Raw genomic sequence first — 21,233 nt, 5'->3', positions numbered from 1 at the left:
TTTCGTTGCATGGAACGCTTTCTTTTTCATTCTTTGAATAGTCTTTGTACTAGAACTTTCTGTAGGAGTAGCTACCAAAGTCCCACTAGGGCCAGGTTGAGGGGCAAGGTTGGACAGATTCTTTTTCCCTTTTCCAAAGCCAAGCGAATTGATAGGTTTCAGCTAAAGAGCACTAAGGTAACTAAGATACCTTGCTTTTCTTAGTTTGTTTACGCCTTGCCTTTTTACGCCCATTAACTTTTCCATCCGTTCTATTCGTAGGCCGTGGGGGAAATTTTGTAATTTCCCTGGAAAGCACGAATACTCGAAATGTGATTTCTTTAGCAGAGTGATTTTGTTTCTTATTAGCTACAGTAGCAACGGGATTTAGGGGATTACCTGTGGCCAACTTTGGAGACGGATCCTTACTCCTTGGTGGGAGGTTCCGTTTATTATAAGTTTTTTTTCTACGAGGAGGGTTAAGGAGGATCGGTTATATAGCGTTATCGTCCTGTGCTAATTGGAAGATGTTAAGCGACCCTTTTTCTAACTTAACTACAGACGGTGGGTATCGTTCAACATGTGTTAGATCTAAAAAATGAATTAATCCTGGACGTTGCCCATTGGTACCTTTTGGGATTGCGAACCATAGGTCTTCCACATGATTCCCGTCTTTATCTGCTAGCTACAAGTATTTGGAATGAATTGTTGTGAAATACGTGTGCAAACGATCTACCCCTAAAATGACATCATAGACGCAAAACTGTGGCTCAACTATAGCTAGTCTAGAAACCTTCGCCTAGTTGTCTTCAAGTGATCCTCGAAACAACACGCTATTCTCACCACAAGAATGTAATCTGCGGGGTGGGAACCTACCCCGCGAAGTTTTACCTCTACTTACCCACTTCAACCTCTCAGTTAGTTGGAATCTTGGGGGTAATAGGATTTTCGAAGCCAGAGAGATTTCTGTCCCTGTGTCAATGAGCGCTTAGGCCCAGCGGTCCCCTACTTTTATCTTGACTGTACTGAGCTGGGCTCGCCCATGGCCAAAGCCATAGGTATTTTGGTGAGTGCTCCTATAAATTTTATAGCCCGGCTCTGCTACTACTTCGTCTGACTAACAAGAACTAACCTGTACAAATCCAGGTCGGGCAGTTTCTTTAAGGCTTGACCAGTCCATTTTCCCATCTTATATCATAACTAATCCTCTGATTAACTAACCTTTGTGGTGTAATATTTAGTAAGATATCGGATGCACTACTCGAGGTTATCACAATCATCCACTTCAAGCATCAACTTATTTAGGACGTCTGGTAACAAACTCATTCTAAGCTTAGTCATCAGTTCACTTTAATTAATCCAACCTCGTAAGAATTTCAGATTCTTCATCAGCTTATAAATAAATGGTAAAATACTTTCATTGGGTTGTTGTTTCCTTATATCGACGTCATATTTTAATCTTGCGGTGTACTCAATACTAGGAAATGCATTTTGAAGTTTTGCCTTCAACTCGTTATAGCTTAAGGGTGGAAGGTTTGCTATGTCTACTGAATAGAATTAGAATGCTTCTCCTTTCAAACAACAAGGGAGATAATTCACTATCCCTGGGTTCGATCATTCGTATATGCCAGCCACTGATTCATATTCTTGTAGGATAGTTTCCACGCACTCATGTCTGAGAAGGACGGAATTTCAACATTTCTATAGATCTTAAATGCTTGTGGTTTAGCACTAATAGCATCATTTTTGAATGTCACCCTCGGGAGGAGGGTTGCGAACTTGGCCTGTTTCAACTGTATCTGTAAATCTAGGTTTCTCAAAACTATATGGTATGCATGGGTCGGTAGCCGGACTAGTTTTCATTTCTTGCTCCGATTTTATAATTATACAAGGCTTATCCTCAGGATCTTATTTTAAAAAGGACTAAAAATTTGATTTTTGGTTGCCAAAATTCTTATCCGTAGAAAAGGGCTCATCTTTCATGTCTAAGGACCGGTCTAAAGAAGCTGAGATGTTGAAATGTTCAGAAACTGACCTATAGTCGGTATCATTTGCGCTATTACTTGCTAACCTTGAGGTTTATTTTGGACTAAATTCTGATGTATAAGATCTGTCTTGCTCGCTAAGTACTGATTTTTCTGTGTTCTCTCCTCCGCTAAACTCTAATTTCTCGACCGGAGTCGTGGGTGAAACTATGCTGCTGGGTGGCGAAACAAATACTATCTGTAAGAGATTTAACATTTGCTCTTGTTGGTATTTTTTCATTTCCTTGGTCGCAGGTGATTCACTAGTCTCATTATAGGAACTAAGTTTAGAACTAGCACTAGCTGAAGTTTGTAATCCAATATTATTAACACTGTTAGTTTGATTATTAGATTCACTTTGGGTTGGAGGAATTGAGGGATCGTCCCTATATTCTACCTCATGTAAACAAATTACTGACGCACCAATTTCCGCGTAATGAAATATTCTACCAATATTCTCGTTTATTCTACTCTCAGACCAGGAATCCTTTTCTTCTTTTTCTTTTTCCTCAATTCGCTTCTGGTGGTGGGAGTAAACTGAGGATAAACATCATCACTTTTCTTCTCGTCGTCTAACATCCTCTCAACTGGAGCAGGGGCGACAAGATCATTTCTCTGATCGGCGTCCTTCGTGGGACCGTCTTGGTTCACTGCTCGGGGAGTAGAAACCGTAGGAGGATCCCAATGGTCATATCGGAGTTCTTCTTCGGAGTTCCAAGAAGGTTTTGACTCTTCCTCCAGGGATGACACAGGGGGAGACTCTGGGTTGTCTTCTTGAAATTTTGCTATTTCTTCGTTTTGTAACTGCTGCAGTTCGAATCCTAACCTGTTGAGTTTTTTTTATTTGTGTGTATTCATTTAATTGACATATTTCTATCTTGCTAGTTGGATACAGTGCAGTGTTAAAAATGTGCAGTGTGGAACCACGCGGCAAGAAGAATTTACCATAATTGCAATCAAAACAGTTCATACACATCAAAGACAATTAATTACCAGTTTAATCAGTACATTAATGCAAGTAGTTCATTGATTTGTATATATGTAAATTCAGCAGTTACTGTAAGTACCAAAAACATAATTATTTGTATCATAGCAATGTATGTTGTATAAAGACTTGTTTACAACAAAGCAATAATACATGTAGTCATTGTAGTGTGAATCATATTTTATATCTGCAATAAATTCATAGTATAAAAATAACAAGGCCAAATCTTAGAATCAGCGATAATAATACAGTCCACAAGGTGTTATAGCAATACTTTAAATCACATACATAAAAAGTTTGCTTCTCCGTTTCCAGATTTGGCATTTATATAAAAGCAACAATAAAGCATGCATTATTAAAAAAAGTGACACTTACAGCTCAGATTCAGTGGTAAGTGTGAATAGTGTGACAATGACAACAATAAACTAATATAAATTTAATTTTGCATAACAAAAGAACAAGTTCCAGTGACAATAAAAGCATGTAGTAATTTGTGAAAGTAACAAGAGGGAAGTGAGTACTTCGAGTTTTACTTTTGTTACAGTGTTTCCAAACGCACATATTTTGCATAATCAATAAAATTAATTGTCTTACACAATGTAAAAATGGAAATTGAGAAACTTATCAAACAGAAAGGTAACATTAAAGAACAGCTTACACTTATGGAAAAGTTCGTTAGTACATTTAACGAAACACAAAATATAGGCGAAATTACAACGAGGCTTGAACATTTAACAGAATTGTGGACAAGGTTTGTCGACATTCAGACTACACTCGAGTTAGAAGATGAAGGTAGTATTCAAGAAACTGAACGCGAAGAAATTGAAGATTGGTATTATAGTTTAAAGGCAAGTATGCAGCAATTAGTAAATGAACGATCAAATAAACGGACATTCAAAGAAAATAGTACACACACTAATCAGAATCATTCGGAGGGGAATAGCGCAGATAATCTAAAACTGCCAACTATTTCATTACCTACCTTTGACGGAAAATACGAGGGTTTGTTAGCATTTTCAGAAAACTAAATTATTGGTTCATAATAATTCTAAATTGCAACCTGTTCAAAAACTTCAATACTTATCGGCACTTAAGGCAGAAGCATTTGAATTAATAAGAAATCTTCCAGTTTCGCAAGAGAACTATGACGTAAAAGGAAGTTATTATAGGAAAGATATGAAAGTAAAGGTATGATTGCAGGAACTCACATAAGGGAAATCTTACACATTCAGGCAATACACAAGGAAAATGCAAGGGAATTACGTCAGTTCATAAACACATTTTCCAGCAATTTTCATGCACTGAAAGCATTTAACTTACAAGTACCACTACAAGAGGCATTATTGAGTCAATTGCTAGTATAAAGATTAGATTTTCAAACACGTAGAGAATGGGAATTAAAACCAAATAATCAATCTTTCCAGCCATTAGCAGAGTTACTTTCTGTTCTAGAACATAAATATCAGGCGATAGAAAATATGAAATCCAAAGGTAATGAGTCACACCAAGATGAAATAAAATCAAAGGGTAACAGTCGACCCAAAAAGACACAATCTTATTTATCGACAAACATCACACAATGCGTCTTCTGTAAGGAAATGCATAAAATATTTCAGTGTCCGTCATTCATAAAGGCTACGTTGACAGAAAAACAGAACTGTGTTAAGAAAATAACCTGTGTTTCAATTGTCTACATCCCTCTCACAGTTCACGTGAATGTCGGGCTAGTACGTGTAAAAAAATTTGGAAAGAAACATAACACTTTCTTACATACAGACATTCATTTCAATCAAGGTTCTCTAAGTAATACCACCAGTGATAAAGAACAAGTAGGTGACGAGACATCAAAGACCACCAATTCAAATTCAAGTGTTAATGCCAGTTCGAATCAAATTGAGAGTCAAGGTTCATATTACAGTGCAAGGGTTAAATATAAAACTCAAGTGTTATTAGCTACAGCGTTAGAGAACGTTCGGGACAATATTGGTCGAGTGCATACATGTAAAGCGTTACTAGACGGTGGGTCACAGTCAAACTTCATCTCGGAAAATATGGTATAAATGTGTAAATTACGTAAAGAGAAGGTACATATCTCACTACAAGGAATAAACGGCACGGGGTCTGAAATAACGCATATTACCTCTTTAGACGTTGAATCCAGAGTAAGTCAATATAAGGTAATAATGACATGTGCAGTATTGCCACGCATTACAGGTGATCTACCTTCATTACAATTTTCAACTCAAGAGTGGAACATACCCAATACTATAAGACATGCTGATCCAACATTCAATATCCCAAATAAAATAGATCTCCTAATTAGTGCAGAATTATTTTTAAATCTTCTGCGTCCAGAACGAGTTGTCCTTCATCACAATTCTCTCCCCACTCTGCAGAATACAGAATTAGGATGGATCTTGTCAGGACCAATACATCATTCATCATCTGAGTCATCCAGTCTCATCCAGTCTCATCACATGTTTCTCACGCACCTCTGACAGTTTAGATGAGCAATTACATTAATTTTGGCAGCTAGAAGAACAATACTTTGGAATACAAATATAAGAACAAAAGCTAAGAATGATTTCGAGAAGGACTTTTACAAATTAATGAAAAAAACGTATACAGAAAGACATTGAAAAATATTAGAAAAAGACTATGTATTACCTTAGAATGTGATCCGAAGAAGGTAGAGAAATTAATAGTATAACCGAACTTTGATTACAGAACTATATTTACTGAAGAGTTTTGTACTATATATACGAAGAAAGAGAAATTAACATTCAATAAAAACATATATTTTGAAATGAGTGTATTAGAGTTATCAAAACTATTAATGTACGATTTCCATTAACACTACGAAACATAAATATGGAATCCATATAGATTTATGTTACATGAAACTGAGTTTTATATATGAGATAGAAAGTGATTACTTCTACAAAGACTTAAAAGAAATGGTTGATACATTTGATACAAGCGAATACGAACAGAACAATACATATTTAATACCACTAATAAACAAAAAAGTATTAAGCAAAATGGAAGATGAAAACATAATTAAAATAATGGCTGAATTTATTGAACTACGATCTAAGATTATGCGTTTAGAATAGAAAATAAAGAAAAGAAAAAGAATAACGAAAGGTGTTAGCAAAACAGTTAAAATTTGATTATTACAAGAAAACCATATTCCATAAGATAAGAACATATAAAGATATAAACCTTATTCGCAATCACAAGCATGATGCATATACTATAGGTGTTAATAAGTTAGCGTTAGATCCGAGTGATGGTAAAAGATATATACTAGAGGATGGTGTAAATACATTAGCTTGGTACATTATGGGATAGAAGAGATGTAGAGTAGTTGTAGTATTAGATATACGATTAGTTATATTTCTTAGATATAAGGTTTCATAAATATTACAAAGCCTATCCAAACTTAGAGAAAAATGGAAAAGTTATGAGTTGTCAACGATGACTTTTTTTTATTGAACGAATTCCCAGATACAGCATAGCTTTGCCATTTTACACAGGGACATGCTGACAAAATAAAAAAAAAACAAGATAACAATAACAACAACATAAAAAAAGAGTGTAAGAGTAAAACTATTCCGTCAAAGCTCGTTTAATTGCTCTTTCAAACACTGGGTAGCTCGAAAAAATGTCCACATCAGTTGTTACTAGATTATAACAGTTTGGTATTCTATAAAAAAGAGACCTCTGTATAACAGCGAACCTAGGACGGGCAAGATGGAATAGGTGGATATTCCGGGTGATGCGAGAAGGGACACGTAAGAATAGTTCCTGAAGTAATATTTCCGATCTTAAGTTTCCATTAACTATTTTATGTAGATATTTCAGGTCAGAGATAGTTCTGCGTACTACAGGAGTCTGAATATTAAGATGTCGCAAGAGTTCCTTCTTAGATAATACTCGAAGTGCAGGAACACGAAAACGGACTATAGCGATGAAGAAATTGAGAACACAATCAAGTCTGGAGAGATATGTAGGTGCTGCCATGGTCCATATGGGAGAGCAATATTCGATCTTGGGCGCTATTAAAGCCTTATAAAAAGTTGCTAATGAAGAAACAGTGCGTAGTTCGGTGAATCGATAAAGAAGTCCCAACATGCGCAATGAATTCTTTAGTATTGAGGAGATATGGTCAGAGAATGTGAGTTTTGAATCAAAGATGACACCAAGATCATTATGACTAGCAGAATGTGTGATAGGGGAATCGTTGATATGGTATGTGGAGGGAACAGGAGACTTTTTCAAAGTAATAGTAATACTGTCACATTTTTTACTGTTGAGTTTCAAGTGCCACACTTCACACCAGCCTGTAAGGTAATTTTATTCTTCCTGTAGAGCAGTTGTGTCATGGAAACACGATATTTCTCTGTATAATTTACAATCTTTAGCAAAAAGCAGAAGGCCACTAGGTTGAGCTGATAAGTGCGTGTAGAGATCATCCATATACAGGACAAACAGCAGAGGCCCAAGTACACTCCCCTGAGGCACCCCTGAGATCACGGGTTGGGGGTTAGAAGTCGCCCCTGAAAGAACAACTTTCTTTTTACGGTCCTTCAAGTAGCTTGTGATTAGAGAGAGAAATTTGCCATGTACATTAAATCTATTGGAGAGTTTATGAAGAAGATGAATGTGACTGACAGAATCAAAGGCCTTCGAGAGATCAAAGTAGATAACATCTAATTGAGTATTGTTATTCATACATTTGACTGCACAGGAAAGAAGAGTACTTAAGTTTGAGAGACTTGAGCTCTTCGATAGAAAGCCGTGCTGAGAACTATCCCAGACAGCATGCCTGCTTGCCGCAAGCTTGCCTGTCGCTTTTATTTGATTTTATTTCGCTCTCGCTTATACACAAAAGCTTATTTTTGTTTAGCGCAAGCTATAGTACAGACAACCCAAGCTTCGCTTGCGAGACGTTTTTCTTGAATTGAAGTAAAAAGCCAGCGCGCGTTCGATTTTCATTTGTTCTCAAACACCACGTGACGTTAACCTCTTAATGTTTGGCGCCTTGCTTGGTAGTGTTCGCGTTGTTAGCGTCTTTTTTGTATTCACGTTGATTAAAAGGAAAATAGTAGTCGTTCATTTTATATTTGTTAATCGCAATTTGGCACCTTCAGTATTGGAAGATAAATTATTAAGAAGGAGGAGTTGCAAATAGAAGGAGGTAAGTCAGAATTTTTCCTTAGTAAAATATGAACTTCCTCATTTTATGCTTGCCATTTTATGTTGTCTGAATTTCAATTGCCGGTGTATGTTACTGTCGTACATCAGTACAATAATATAAATGCAACATAAATATATCTATATTTAATGGCAAATATATATATATCTATGTATAGTGCACTAGATGCACCACACAAATAATATTCATTCTTTGATATATATGAATTTATACAAATGCAAACTCACACTTTAATTAAAATTTGTTTGTTCAAATGCTTTATTTACCTTAACTATGAGTGTGTACACATGGCAAGGAAGGATTGATTCAATTGGAAGTATACTTATCTCCAAAGTCTGGGCTATATTTTTGGTTCAACGAATCAGTGTTAATAAAATTTATCGTACATATTAAGAATAATGGGGTCTACAGTAATCTTCTAAATATAACATGACTTGTATTTATGGCTTACAATTTGCTTGTTAAAAATAAATAAATCCCTGAGACATTCTGCAAAATGTCTGGCATTTTCCTGTACATGCCCAATTATTTGCGTACAGATTGATAAGATGCGTGGAAGCTCATGTACCAGAAAAAGTATTGTTCTGCGAAGAACACACACTAAGCTGTGAGAAATGGCCAGTGCAAGCAAACATTGCATCATTTCACGTCAGGACATAGCATAACTGGTGGGCCCGCATGGGAGTATCCATAAGGAGAGGCGCGTTAGGAACATGGGTGCGCGTAAATGGATTAAATTTCGATACACCCGTGGATCACTTTATACGTTCATCTTAACGCATAGCAACAAGTGGAACTGGGTTTGAAGTATTTTGTAACAATGTGTCATTGCATACGACACATACTGTGCAAATGTGTTAACACGTGCGAAAATCTCTTGCCTACATTCACACTTTATGGGTGCATACTGGAATGCATCAAATTCAACTTTTAGCACATAATCATATCTTACAGCCTTAGCAAGTATTTGTGACTCGCGGAAACTGGGTGCTATCCTATTGTACATAGTCATAAATTTGTGGAAGAAATATGTTTTAATTTGAAGAGAGCATTTCTTTAGTAATCGGAAAAAGGAAGTACCTTATCCTTGGCCAATATTTCATCTGAAAACATTACTGAAATGTCCACTTGTGTTGGTTAATTACAAAGTACAGGAGGGACTCTCTGGAAAGCGCTATACTTCCGTCACCTGACTCATAAAATGGAATCCTCCAAAAGAGATTTGTTAAATGGTTGTTAATATTTCGTGAAGGTAATAGTGCGTCCTTAAAGCAGAATAGTACGTGAATGGGTGACGGGTAGTGAAATTCCCCCTTCAGAAAGTCTTGTTATGGAAGTAATGTTATTTCATCAATGTAATGGCAGAGCGATTTGAAAAGTGACCATAAAGTATGGTAGTATGTGAATGGTTGAGGAAGTGATGTAACTTCCCTGTTATAAATGACTGTAAAATATTAAGAAAGCGTTTTCTTGTAAGAGCAGGAAACAATATACCGGTATGTATATTTTAAAAAATCCTTACGCAATAGGATACTACGGGAAACTACACTATCCTCTTTTATGGATGTGCACGTATGTTTGGCATAGGTCGGCTTTCGGGGATCTAATTTTTTTTGGTAGAACTTATTACTATTTTCTTAAACATGCCTAATTTTTGTTAAGTTAGTTTAGCTTTCGCCAAAAATACTACTAAATCAAATGTTTTATACAATATTGCCGAGCGAACGAAGGCTTGTTAGAGGCCCGTAGGACACGTTGTTTTTGTCCATTATAACTAATTGCGTATACTTACCTGCAATATAAATTTATTTACGTTGTGTGCTAAGTTCGCAATCAAAGAGAAATGCTAGGCCCTTATGCTTCAGAAGTACTACTTTCAGTAAGGTATTTCTGAGGAAATACTGACTGTACAGGCAAGGGTGTCCATGTTCTGGTTTCCAAGGGGGGGGGCGGAGGGGCAAGTATAACCAACGTTTCAAATATAGTTTCAAATTTTGCCGTAACTAATGTAAAAATTCTATTGGGTTTTCGATATTAACAAGTACAATTTCCTCTAAGAGGGGGCGAGCGCCCCACCTTGCCCCCCTGATGGGCGCCCTTGTGTACAGGTAAAGTACTTACTTTTCTTTTGATCACTACTGCCTTAATAATGACAGAGGGCCATTATGCGACATGGGTTTCCAACTCTGTCTGTGTTATCCTATGTGATTTCATGTTTGATTAGCGGAAATTTTATTGATGTATTTCTCAAGAAATATCGAACTCATAGGTTCAGTGTCCAGATATTTGGGTTGCTTATGAAGTGAGCTTTCCAAATTGTATTACATATTTTGTTCCGTAAATTTTACAAATTCATGCACCCATAAATGTGAATGCAGCAACACTTGTGGTAGGTGGTTATTACAACCTAGCATTGCATTCAATTTTTGTCTGGGCAAGGTTTGTATAAGGCAGGCGCGTTGGCAAAGGTGAGTATCCCTATAACCGAAAAATTGTTTGTTTCAACATTCAATACTAGTAGATCCACAGATCAGGGACGTTATGCAGAGTCGTTTTGGCGTCTGATTAGCGTTATACTAAAGGCCTGACTGCTGCAGGAAATATATGTTGGTCGAACTCTTTAGTATGGCACTAATCTCGCGTCAGAACGACTCTGCATAAGGCTTCAGGTGTCTCACGTGAATTAAAATGTAAGCGTCGTTGCCATTGTCTGTCCATGTAAATGCTTCCCGACATCTATCACCGTCTTCATTTTCTGGTCTTCCATTATCTCATTGAGCCAATTCTTTCGTTAGTATAAAGAACAAATGCTAAACCTTCGAATTTGCAATGCTGTTTTCATTTAATCAAACGTCATTGATTAGAATCAATCGTCTATATGTTACATAAATTTATACGAAAACTTATCGTATATTTAATTTATAAAAACAAAAAAGAAGTTTTAGGTAACCTGACACTACGTATTGGCGACCGAGAATATTTCGGTGCCCTGTTGAACTTCTTTCAATGTGGTTTCAACAGTCAAATAATGCTGTACGAACTGTTATTTCATACTTCAGAAACATTATCGCTTGAGTGCTATTTTTAAAAGTTTGTCTTATGCCTATGCTCCAAGACTAAATGAAACTCTGGTGATAACACTTTTCGCTAGCACGTGAGCCTAGGTATACGGGATTCCGGGTTCCATTCCCCGCAGTAGAGCCTTAAAAATTAGAACGATTATGGTTGTTTGGATTCCACTTTAAACTATAGATCTCTGTCCTATTGCTGATGAAAAGGAACGCTCAACTTCAATAACCAAACGGCGATTGTAATGAAGGGAATAGAGGATTAAGAAATGAGAATAATGTGTGAGCATAGGAAATTACTGAAAATGCAAGTAGATCATGATTCTTCAGCGTGATTGTTCATTACACGAGACCCGCGTGACGAGAGTTATGATTGGACCAGGGACCTCACGCACCACAGATGAACGCTCTACCACTGAGCTATAGTGTCTCCCGGAATATTTAAGTTTATTCGGACTATGCATTTCTTTTATGTTTGCTGCTCTTGCCATTATTGAACAAAAACTTCACAGCTGTTATAGTTTTTACCTCTTCAGTGATCATAATTCAGCATAGGAATAGCTTTCATTACAAAATATTCAAGTTATGTCCACCTTTGTTAATGATTATCACCAGCATAATAAAAGATGTATACCTTGTTCAAAAAGGGTGAGCTGATTCTTTGTGGTTGTTTTGAACTGAAAATTCTCCTATGTGTTAACACGTGACGTACAGTTCAACTTCGGGCTTCTTCAGACACAGTGATTCCAACTCGGAGCGAACCTTCTTATTTGACAAAAAGTTGTGCAGATGTGTTTTTCTTCTTTTAAGTGTAATGAGTAGGGACGGAATTAGATGACCTAAAATATATAGATATATGACATAAAAAATATGGAAAAATGACCTAAAAATTGTGAAAAATGACTATTAAATTTGTAAAAGAAAACGCCAAATATACCAAACGATGGGCATCATGTCTACGATTTTTTTAAAAAATGAAGTTTCTCCCGTTCAAATACATAAGTTTGATTTTAAATGAAACGCGATCCTCTTTGTGGTCTTTACTAAAGTTTATTTTTAACTATTCAGCCGTTTTTTTATGTTACGGTTACGAGCGGGCAATGTGTTCCTTCGTTTCTGAAAATTCCCGCGTGGATTTTCTCAGGGTTCTGCCATTTCTTTCATTTAAGCATATCACCCATCCATACACCTAGCAAGTGAACGTCCCGGGACGCGAAAAAATCAATAAGAAATAGGGGAACGCTGATCACTCCTGCTGAGGTGGTGTATGCCATACCCCCTACTTCGAGCACTGACGACGAGCAAAGTAATATATAGTATAGAATAAAATTTTAAAACAGTTGAGCGTGTTATAACTTTGTTCTTTTTTAATTTTGCAGGTGAAGATGTTGGCTACAATTGGAGGGCTTGATGTGAAATCTCTTGTAATCAACATTTTGAGAAGACTGATTGCTGACTCTTTTGCGATGCAATTTTCCTTTTCTGGGAGAGTATCTTCCAGGAATACTGTTAAAAGGTTCTTCTCTTGTACAATTCTGTGCAAGACAATATATGGTAAATATTTTCTCATTGAGCTTTCATGTAATCGAGTAGTTTGTCTTTGTTGTATGCGATTCTGGACTCATTTCTGGTGAAATGTATTTTTCGGTATTAGCCCAACATCATGAGGTAGTTAGATAGCTATCTGAATTAAGGGGTAGCGGCTTGACGTCCAGAAAACCACAAAGAATGGAGCTAGGAGTATATGCACTAACAACGTATAACCACTTGAGCATGTTCTTTGGCCTAGCGTCCATCCGTTCAAATGCTATGAATTTACTTTCTTCAAACTTATTGTTTTTATTGTGCTAGTGTAGTTTGTTATATTATATTCGCAAAACATAATAAAGACGTGAAGTTTTAATTCAAAATAGTTTATTCACAAAACATAATGGAGACGTGTAGTTTCCATCTTAAGTAGAGTTTATTATATTCACAAAACAATGAAAATGTGTAGTTTCTATACCAGATAGAGTTTATTATATTCACGAAACTTAATGTAGACATGCAGTTTCCATCCCAAATAGACTTTCTCTGATTAATACATTTCATACAGTTGTAATATTGTACTGTTGTTGTATTTTTAATTTCTCTAGAATTACATTGGAAATGCGATTCCTGCAATTGTAATTTTATCGGATTATGTTTTTTATGAGTATATAGAGGAAAACAACTTAAACCGACCTTCCTAACTTTTAAATAAAATTGCTCTTCCTAAAAGAATGCATCAATGTAATGCATAAGAATCATTCTAAGATGCATCAATAAACTCAAGTAAGTTGAATCCAAAATATAGGAGAACCTGAACATACTTGAATTGTTAGGAATAACTTTATATTAAAAGGCGCTGAAATTAAAGGACTTTGGATGCTTTTGGAGTGTTTGTATTACTGAGTAAATATATCATAAAGTTATGCAGTATATGCACCGTAAATGTGAAGAAACGCTTAAGATCGTAGCCAATAACCTTTGAAGCTCGTATATACATTTTGCAGTTTCTTGCCTGTTCCGGTTCTCCCAAACTATATCAAATACAATTTTATATTTGCTGTCGTCTACCGATATTAGCTTCTTGTATCCTTGTTGGGTTTATTTATTTTTTTTTTCTTATCCACTGACAAGCAATATGGCTCGAGAGATCACTGCTTTAATGGATCGCAGTGTAATGTACGCAGTGTAGTAAGTTTTGCAAGTAGATATTACATCGGTTTATAGTATCAAACTTGATAGTAGATGATCGATTTTCACATATTTCTGTGTAAAACACTAGGTTACACATCTAGAATGATGCTATCTTTGTGATTAACAAACATTTAATTCACAATAACTTAAGGAAAGGATTCATATTAGGGAACATTTTCATACCTTTGTGCATCCAATATAACAATGTTTCCATCGGAGTTTTAATGCATTGTTTACCATCAGTGCTGAGAAGCAACGTTTTTTTACCTCTTATATTTTGTAGTTTGGTGAAACCAGAAGATCCATTTCATTTATTTATTTATTTTTTCATACATGGATTAAATTTCGTTCAGGGGGGAGCGGTGGTTCAGCGATAGAGCCTTCACCTACGATGCTTGGGGTCCCTGCTTCGATCCCAGCTCGCGCCGTGTGGACTTTGTGATGGACAAACACCGTGCTCGTGGGTTTTATCGGGGTTCTTCTGTTTTCTTCCACTTTCTTCATTCCACCACTTCATTCATTTCTCACCACCGTCTCCTTTAGCTTAACCGGCATAAACGTTGGACGTAAAACTTAAAGATTTCATTTATAAATTTCGTTCACCAAACCACAGAATGTTAAGAGGTAAAACAACGTTGCTTTTCAGCACTGAAGAAGGTACAAGTTATGGATTAGAACTTTGCGATAGAAACATAGCTATATTGGATACGTAAAGGTAGAAATTTTATGATTTTTTTATGTATTTCTCACTTGAACTGTGTCTTCATTTATTATTAGTTATGCCACTCAGTTTTTAATGAAATAGTCAATTTTCTTCTTTTATCTCTGCTGCTTTAAATAACGTATTAGAAAGAGTTATTATTGCAGAGAAATATACAAGTTATTTGGAATATTTTTCAGATTTAGCAGCTAGTGGAAAGTTGTTTACTTACACATTCACTGTAGAATATGTTCTTTTATGAATAATCTTTAAAAATGTTGCCTCATTTTTGTTATATCTTACTGAAAAAATATTCATTTATTTATTTTACAGCTGCAGTCAAAAAGATCTAAGGTGAGGAAACCGAAAGCAAGATTAAGGAGTTAATTTGCCACTGGCTCCAGCAGGCAAAATATCGGTCACAGAGAAGGTAGGTTTCTTTCTTTTTTCGGGAAATTTAGTTTGTCAGAAAGAAAGAAAGCAATTTCCTTTTAGTACCACACCTGCAGAATGTTTGAGAATCTTGTATAAAATAAAAATATGTTCTTTCTTGAAGTTTTATAAATTTTCCTGTGTGTGATTGATTAAATGGTATTGTGAGTTTAAGCACTGAGAGAATTGGGGCCAACCTTTGTTTTCGAAAAAAATTAAAAGGACGAAAGATTATTTTAGCTTTTACAAGATTCTATTATTGCTTCCTTGTCACTTCACCAACCCAGATTTAGGGTTTTAAAGTCTAAGCTGTAGAGCATTAGACAATACCACTATAAACTGTCTTGTGTATTGTCTGCTTATGATTAATTAGATGCTCATAAGTAACACAGAGCCCTACTGGTGAAGAGATAAAATCATGTCACATAGGTGTCTTATTGTATCATGAATTGTAACTTTGTAATTTTACGTGTTAGCTAGTATAGAATGATGATTAATGAAAAAGTTTTTTTTCCACCAGGAAGGATCATGCAGGTTCAAGAATTTAGTAATTCAAAGTCAATGTTATTGCAAATACATTATGATTGTATATTAAGTGTTAGATAGAATCATCTTATAACTGTAGATTGTTATCTTTGATAATAAGATATTAGAGGTTTAATAAGATCAGGATCGTTTGAGCTAAGCTTCCTTCTCGACAATAATACATTTTTAATAAAATAAAATCTTACCAAAATAACTACTTTCAATAGGAATGTTGTTCCGTTTCGACAATATATCATTATTTATGTCAAGATAATGTATAATGAAGGTAATGATATATTGCATAAACAGTAACGACATTATTATTAAAAGTGGTTGCTTTTGTAAATAGTCTTATAAAAAAGTAGTTCCAAATCTATAATGATTGGCATTTAAAATCAGTTTTAATTCTATCCATATTAATTTCTCTTTAAGAGTGATGGATTTTACTGGTAATAATTGTATATGAAACTAAAACCATTGTTATCACTACATAAGGATTATTTTTTTTCGAACAACGTCTTACAATACTTAAGTGAAATACATTTTTGCTTCTGAAGTATTGATTTATTTTTTCCTGTAAGGTAGTAGTCTAGCAAGGAAAGGACTTTGTCATGATCGCCAAATGGATATCTGCATGTGTATTTCGAAAGAAACTAAATTTAGAAGCTCAACAATGAAACCTCAGATGCAAGGGTACCCTAATATATTTTTAACGCGCAAATCTGTTTTGATTTTGTATTGTGTTAAAGAGTCATTCCATGTCACAGCAACATGCCGAAAAATTGAATTGCCTGAAACTTTGTACACATAAATACTGTTTCTATATTCTATTAATATTTCTAAAGCGGTTTTTAGACGGTTATATTTGAAAGATTTCCTTAATTTTCAAAGAAAACAACATATCTGTTGTGCGGAAATTCACGAAGGGTATTATTACGGTTTTTGACCAATCAGAAACTAGGTACTGCAAACTGATTCATATTCAATACAGAATCAGATTTCTTAGTTTCAAAGCTTTAAAATGATGTATCAAAACTTTTATTTTACAACTCTTGTTTGACAGGATATAATATTTTTTGTTTACACGTGTACCGCTCTCTCCAGAGAGAAAGAAAAAAAGTTAAATTGGCCGAAAACCCGAAAAAACAAAACGTAACCATATATAAAATAGTTTTAATAATCTTAGTAGAATCTATGTAGAAACAAGTATTTTTAAGTACAAAGTTCCAGGCAGTTCAATTTTTTAACATGTTGCTGTGACATGAAATGACTTAATTGCATACAATACAAAATCAATACAAATCTACGCAATAAAAACATATTAGGGCACATTTGCACCTGAGATTTGATTTTTTGAGCTTCTAATTTTAGTATCTGTTGAGAAACATACGTAGACATCCATTTGGCGATCATGACTTAGTCCTTTCCTTGTAAGTTAGATGAGTAATACAGTAATTCAGCTGTCGAGATTCAAAGAACAGATAATGTGATTGAATTTGTCCTTAGTTACACGTAAGTTTTTTCTCTCCCTACCCCGCCCCCTTTTGGGAGTTTTCCAATGTGCTTACCTCCGATATGTGGATCCCTGGTTAGATTTCAGCTCCCGCCAAGTAGGCTTCGGGGTGGACAAACACTGTGTGCCTGGGTTTTTTCGAGTTTCCTCCGTTTCCTCTCACTTTCATTCCACCATTTCACTCATTATCACCACCGTCTCTAACCTACAGGACATAACCTTGGGACGTAATATTGAATATTTCCTTTAATTTTTTCTTTCCTTTTTTGTAGTTACAGATTAAAAATTTAAATAGCTGATATACAGAACATTTTTGGATCTTTTGTTAACTTGCACGAGGCAAATATCCTGACGATTCATTGACATTGAAATTCAATTATTTTCTTTTATTAAAATAAATCAGGAATTTTGGGATTACAGACTTTTGCAAATACCAAAAATTTCGTCTAAACCATTATATTGAATAGTGACTAATTTGGCAACAATCTGTACGGTAGTAAACCACAAAGTTTGAATTTACTTCCGTTGCTCACACTCTATTTACTTACTTTATTTAGGACTTGCTTTGTTTCCAGCTTAGCTTAAATTGCATCTGTACACAAATCACATTATTCATAAACAACGGTAAATATAGGGAAAGTCATCTGTTATGATAGCTACGACCTAGTAGGTCGTCTATTGCGAGAGAGCATGATTTTGGAAATTAAATATCTTTACTAATGCTTGATGTAAATCTTGAAGCGAGAAAAGTACTCTACTCAGTTAATGCATTAAATTCGCATCTGTATTTTCCAGGGAGTTCAAGAAAGCCGCCTCGATGGACCGAGAAAATGGTGATTGAAGCAGCAGGATGTTATATTTTTTTTATTTATAACTGTATTTTATTGATTTGTACATTATCTATGTTAAAGAAAACTTTTACGATTTTTTAAAATTTAACATTATAATGTAAACTTCTGAAGATTTTAACAAAGATTATGAAGATTATACATAGAAGATTTTTACCAAATAAAATTGATTTATTCAAAGCTAACCAATTTCTCTTTTTATTTCCTCTTCAGTATTACTTAGCATAGTCAATAGATTCTGCTATCAGTGGATGAGTTATAGGAAATTGTTGGAATACCGTAGAGGTAAATATCATGCACTATCGGTAGATATACCATATTGGCCCGAATATAAGCTACATCTTAAAATTTGAAATGGAAAAAGAAAAAAAATCTGTGTATAAACCAAATGAAGAAAATAAATTAAACGCAATAGTAAAATCAGAATATTATCAATACTGCCGACTGTTTTGACAGTGCTATTGTTGGATAATATTGCGGTATTTATAATGCGGCTAGTTTCAAGAGTTCTATTGTTCATTATTATTATTTCAAAATAGAAAATCGGCCTTTTTTTTTAACAGCATACGATATGACGAAATTTTATAATTGTACGGTTGCAATATAAGACGCATCCAAACTTTCACAACTGGAATTTGGATAAAATGTGCAGCTTATACCCTGGCCAATACGGGTAGTGGTAAATACACGAGGATGAGCTGAGGGGCAGTGAGTTTGCGTCTGAAAATCTCACAGGAGTATGATGTGTGTTTCTCATCGTTTGTCTTCCTTTATTGTTCCACTTTCGGTTTTTTATCTTGGTCTCTCCCACAACTCTACAACAGAAATTCACTGCATCATTTTAGTTCACTTTTAAATAAAGGTAAATGTAGAATGACGGTAACATAGGAGAACCAAAATCATCTTGATCGGAATCAGTCCTATTAAAAATGCTCCGACATCATTATTCATGTTCAAATAGTTCTGAATTATGTTCTTCGGTTTTGTATAACAATTTCAGACGATCTTCGAGCGTTCGTAGTAGTTCACTGGTAGTGCTTCCTCTGGTGTGTGGGATCTCTGGTTCGTTCTACCTCGCACCAAATTTGCTTTGTGGAGCACAAGTTAAACCACAAGTAACACTTCAATTTCATTTTGACGTCTTGTACAACGAAGATTCTACCCATCGAGTTACCTTGCGTATTAGGATAGTTTCTTCACATGTATTTTCACAATACTTTCGGGTGTCCGTTTTCCAGATAGCCTCTTCTGGAAAAACATCAGGTAAGGGATCGTTATACCAGTATTTTATTTCAGGTCAATTAGTTACGACTGTTGTATCTGAAGATATATATTTGTTTCATAATTATGTGGACTATAATAAGAAACAAGACGGTCGTATTTTGCTTATACTTCAAACAACTCGTACTTTTATTGGTAAGCTTACTACTTGTCAGATAACCCTCGTATAACAACTTATATAGTAGAATTAACATGGATGTTAAGGTTCTAGTCCATCAGTTTTCATTTGTTCTGATGGTGCACAATGACACTTTTTGAAAGGAGAAAAGGTCTGCAATAATGGACAACTACAGAAGTAAATGTGGAAATTAGCCAAAGGTAGGGGCGTACGCAGAAATTTATTTCGGAGAAGGTTCAGATCTTTTCGGAGGGAATCAAGTTTAACATGAAGTCCAATTATATTAGGATTAGTAAATTTACACCTAAATTTATGCTAAATTTATAGAAAAGTAATTTAGGAGGATCAGGACCCCTAGGATTCACACCTGCTTACGCCCCTCGCCAAAAGTACGCGAAATGTAGCCAAAGACAACCCTAACTAAACCAAAGGCAAGCTAAACGAAGCGAAAGACAGTTCTAATCCAACCAAAAGCAAGCCTAATACAACTATAGTTAAACCAACGTCAAGCTTAGCTTAGCCAAAGACAAGCCTACATTAGCCAACTGCAAGCTTACCTTAGCCAAAGACAAGCCTATATTAGCCAACGGCAAGCTGACCTTAGCCAAAGGCAAGTTTATGCTAGCCAAAGACAAGTCTACATTAGATACAGGCAAGCTTACGTTAGCTAAAGACAAGCCTATCTTAGTCAAAGACAAGCCTAAATTAGCTAAAGACAAGCAAAGTGCAAAGTCAAACTACGCTACTTACACCTGTTATTAAGTTTTCAGTAGATCTAAATTCACTTGCGCAAGCTTGCATATCGCTTGTTTGGCGTGTCTTTCGCTTGCATTTAGCTTAATCAGGCTTGCAAATGATGAGTTTTGCTTATACTTGGTTTGCGTTTGAGATAATTTAGCTTGTGTTTCAGTTGTGAAGGCAAGCTTGCAGCAAGCCTTGCCCTGGTGTAACTAACTAGCTTGCCCCAAGCTTGTAGCAAGCTAATTGGCTTGCATAATATAGCTTGCGGCAAGCTAAATTGACCTGCAATAGCAAGTTTTGGAAAACTTGCAGCAAGTTTAAATTGCTGTCTGGGATGGATGTAAGGTGAGGTGAATTGAAGTAGCCTGTCTTTGATTATTTTTTCGCAGATAATTGATATTACAGAAAGAAGAGATATTGGCCTATAGGAGGGTACATGATCTTTAAGTCCTGATTTATATATTGGGGTCACGTGAGCTAGTTTCCAACTGGTGGGATAATACCCTTCCTTGAAGCATCTATTGAATAAGATAGATAGAGGAACCGCAATAACTGAAGCAGTTTTGTTGAGAAAGAGAGGACTAATTTTATCAGCTCCAAGTGATCTGGATGGAGATAACGATAGCAAGAAAGCCAGAAATTCGCCCAGGGTGGTAAAGAGATTGGATAAGGTTGAGGATGGAGCGGAGAGGGGGAAGATGGGTTGTAGAGGGAAGGGAAGTAAATGTTTTGCAGAAGTAGTTATTGAAGAGGACGGGTCTTTGATCATCACTCGCTTCAGTATTTTCATCTTGAACTGTTGCCGGTATGCCCGGAGATTTTGTTATAGATTTAATTACAGACCAAAAGACTTTAGGGTTACTAACAGTAAAATTACCAATTGAGTTTATGTATTCAAAATATTTACGCCGCTGTACCTTCTTGGCAGGACTTCTAATTCTAGCAAAGTTTTTGTATGTGTAGTCACTCGGATGTGATTTCCATCAAGCTTTTTGTTTTTAAGAAGTTCACGAAGTTCATTGTCGTACCAGACCGGAAACCTGTTCGATTTTGATGCTTTCACCGGCTCAAAGTCCT

At 35.6% G+C, this 21,233-nt stretch overlaps 1 long non-coding RNA gene across 1 annotated transcript; it reads left to right on the top strand.

Moving 5' to 3' along the window:
* Window positions 1-8,025: 8,025 nt before the first annotated feature.
* Window positions 8,026-18,201, top strand: LOC145694249 (uncharacterized). Its single transcript, XR_014132980.1, has 4 exons — window positions 8,026-8,191; window positions 12,657-12,831; window positions 15,032-15,128; window positions 17,964-18,201. It is a non-coding gene; the product is annotated as an uncharacterized LOC145694249 (long non-coding RNA).
* The last annotated feature ends 3,032 nt before the right edge of the window (window positions 18,202-21,233 follow it).

This window comes from Thermobia domestica, chromosome 9, assembly GCF_964235325.1.
Source record: "Thermobia domestica chromosome 9, izTheDome1.hap1.1, whole genome shotgun sequence".
NCBI classification, from domain to species: domain Eukaryota; kingdom Metazoa; phylum Arthropoda; class Insecta; order Zygentoma; family Lepismatidae; genus Thermobia; species Thermobia domestica.
Note: the sequence above shows the minus strand (reverse complement) of the source record. Positions and strands in the feature narration are given on the sequence as shown.